This window comes from Megalopta genalis, unplaced genomic scaffold (genome assembly GCF_051020955.1).
Source record: "Megalopta genalis isolate 19385.01 unplaced genomic scaffold, iyMegGena1_principal scaffold0061, whole genome shotgun sequence".
Classification (NCBI taxonomy): domain Eukaryota; kingdom Metazoa; phylum Arthropoda; class Insecta; order Hymenoptera; family Halictidae; genus Megalopta; species Megalopta genalis.
Genome location: NW_027476130.1, coordinates 515001 through 518337, shown reverse-complemented (window position 1 = coordinate 518337; position 3337 = coordinate 515001). Strand labels below are relative to the sequence as shown.

Here is a 3337-nt window from a genome sequence, read left to right as displayed (position 1 = left end):
GAAGCTGGCGTACGTAGAAAAATGTGATTTTACGATAGAACAAAAATATAATACGTACGTTTTTGGGCGTACGGTAAAATATCTGTATGGTAGAAAAATGAAAGAAATTGAGCGTTAAAGAAGATATGTTACAAGCGCGGAATGTGGCAAAACTTGTACATATTTGAAAGAGAAAAGTGGTGTGTCGACCTGACATATATATATGAAACAGGCGACGATGGAAAAGGATTTAAATTTTGTCCATTTTATATATACATATTGTATAGTTCCCTGGTTGATCCTGCCAGTAGTCATATGCTTGTCTCAAAGATTAAGCCATGCATGTCTCAGTACATGCCGTATTAAGGTGAAACCGCGAATGGCTCATTAAATCAGTTATGGTTTCTTAGATCGTACTAAAATTTACTTGGATAACTGTGGTAATTCTAGAGCTAATACATGCAAAACAGAGTTCCGACCAGAGATGGTAGGAACGCTTTTATTAGATCAAAACCAATCGGTGGCGGGTGTTTACACTCGTCCATCGTTTGCTTTGGTGACTCTGAATAACTTTGTGCTGATCGCATGGTCTTATAGCACCGGCGACGCATCTTTCAAATGTCTGCCTTATCAACTGTCGATGGTAGGTTCTGCGCCTACCATGGTTGTAACGGGTAACGGGGAATCAGGGTTCGATTCCGGAGAGGGAGCCTGAGAAACGGCTACCACATCCAAGGAAGGCAGCAGGCGCGCAAATTACCCACTCCCGGCACGGGGAGGTAGTGACGAAAAATAACGATACGGGACTCATCCGAGGCCCCGTAATCGGAATGAGTACACTTTAAATCCTTTAACGAGGATCCATTGGAGGGCAAGTCTGGTGCCAGCAGCCGCGGTAATTCCAGCTCCAATAGCGTATATTAAAGTTGTTGCGGTTAAAAAGCTCGTAGTTGAATCTGTGTGTCACAGTGTCGGTTCATCGCTCGCGGTGTTTAACTGGCATTATGTGGTACGTCCTACCGGTGGGCTTTGCTCTTCACGGGGCGGTCCAACTAATATCCCATCGCGGTGCTCTTCACTGAGTGTCGAGGTGGGCCGGTACGTTTACTTTGAACAAATTAGAGTGCTCAAAGCAGGCTACCTTCGCCTGAATACTGTGTGCATGGAATAATGGAATAGGACCTCGGTTCTATTTTGTTGGTTTTCGGAACCCCGAGGTAATGATTAATAGGGACAGATGGGGGCATTCGTATTGCGACGTTAGAGGTGAAATTCTTGGATCGTCGCAAGACGGACAGAAGCGAAAGCATTTGCCAAAAATGTTTTCATTAATCAAGAACGAAAGTTAGAGGTTCGAAGGCGATCAGATACCGCCCTAGTTCTAACCATAAACGATGCCAGCTAGCGATCCGCCGAAGTTCCTACGATGACTCGGCGGGCAGCTTCCGGGAAACCAAAGCTTTTGGGTTCCGGGGGAAGTATGGTTGCAAAGCTGAAACTTAAAGGAATTGACGGAAGGGCACCACCAGGAGTGGAGCCTGCGGCTTAATTTGACTCAACACGGGAAACCTCACCAGGCCCGGACACCGGAAGGATTGACAGATTGATAGCTCTTTCTTGATTCGGTGGGTGGTGGTGCATGGCCGTTCTTAGTTGGTGGAGCGATTTGTCTGGTTAATTCCGATAACGAACGAGACTCTAGCCTGCTAAATAGACGTAATTATGGTATCTCGAAGGCTCTCGGCTTCTGCCGGTGGGGTTTTTACTACCAACGTACAAACAAATCTTCTTAGAGGGACAGGCGGCTTCTAGCCGCACGAGATTGAGCAATAACAGGTCTGTGATGCCCTTAGATGTTCTGGGCCGCACGCGCGCTACACTGAAGGAATCAGCGTGTGTTCCCTGGCCGAAAGGCCCGGGTAACCCGCTGAACCTCCTTCGTGCTAGGGATTGGGGCTTGCAATTATTCCCCATGAACGAGGAATTCCCAGTAAGCGCGAGTCATAAGCTCGCGTTGATTACGTCCCTGCCCTTTGTACACACCGCCCGTCGCTACTACCGATTGAATGATTTAGTGAGGTCTTCGGACTGGTGCGCGGCAATGTTTCGGCATTGCCGATGATGCCGGGAAGATGACCAAACTTGATTATTTAGAGGAAGTAAAAGTCGTAACAAGGTTTCCGTAGGTGAACCTGCGGAAGGATCATTACAATGTTCCAATATATCTCAAAGAGAGAGGAGAGGAGGAGAGAAAATGAATTCGATTAGTTTGTGGATAAGAATTCATATAAAAAAAAAAGATATTGTTGAGCCCGCCAGATCATTCGTGCGTGATTTACACGGCCAGACGTGTGTACTACACGTATTAGGCCTTTGATCTGCGTTGCGTAGGCCACAACAAATCTTTCAAAGAGAGAGAGATATATGTGTTGTTGGGGTTTGTGATTATGAAGGTGCCCCAACGCACAAAAATATATAAAAATGTACAAAGTTGGGATGTGGTGTGGTGGAGAAGAGTTGGGCCCGACCAGATCATTCGTGCGTGATTTACACGGCAGACGTGTGTACTACACGTATTAGGCCTTTGATCTGCGTTGCGTAGGCCATCTTCCTTCCAAGACACACACGTGTTGGGGTTTGTGTGATTTTATGATAGTGCCTCAACACGGAAAAATAAGCGTACGAGAAGAGTTGGGCCCGACCAGATCATTCGTGCGTGATTTATACACGGCCAGACGCGTATTATATTACACGTATTAGGCCTTTGATCTGCGTTGCGTAGGCCATCTTCTCGATAGAGAGAAAGCCAATGTATTCTTTTTTCTTTCTTTACACACACACACACAGTTGTAGTAGGACAGGGAGGGATGCGAGCGTGCTTAATCACGCTTCCTCAAGTCTTCGCTGTGGTGTAAAAAAAAAAAAGAAAAAAAGGAATCGTTGGGAAAGTCCAAAGGACGAAAATATCGGGCAGTCTGAAGATAACTTAATGCTCGTTTACATTGGTATCAAGAGAGACCGGCTTGTGTAGCTCGTTTCAATGCTGTGTCGTTGTCATTGACACCCTACTCTGTTGCGCGCTAGTGGCAGCATGAGCGTGGGACGTATATATATATGACACCCAGCTAGAGCCGGCCGTGAGTCCGTCCGGTGTAAATAACGACGAAAGGAGAGAGAAACTTTTCGAATCCAGTATCGGGTTGATAATTGTCCAGTTTGAATATCCATATCCCCGTCGTTTTTGGAGGTGATATACTCTCTGTGTTTCTTCGATAGAAGGCTTTTCAATGTTCTATTCGCTCCGACCGTCGAACTTGCAAGAAAACAGTGGTTTTGGATTTGCTCGTACATATATATA

General features: G+C 46.0%; 1 non-coding gene across 1 annotated transcript; it reads left to right on the top strand.

Annotated features, from left to right (window-relative positions):
* Positions 1–267: 267 nt before the first annotated feature.
* On the top strand, positions 268–2188 carry LOC143261709 (small subunit ribosomal RNA). The gene has a single exon (XR_013035782.1). It is a non-coding gene; the product is annotated as a small subunit ribosomal RNA (ribosomal RNA).
* Positions 2189–3337: the final 1149 nt, after the last annotated feature.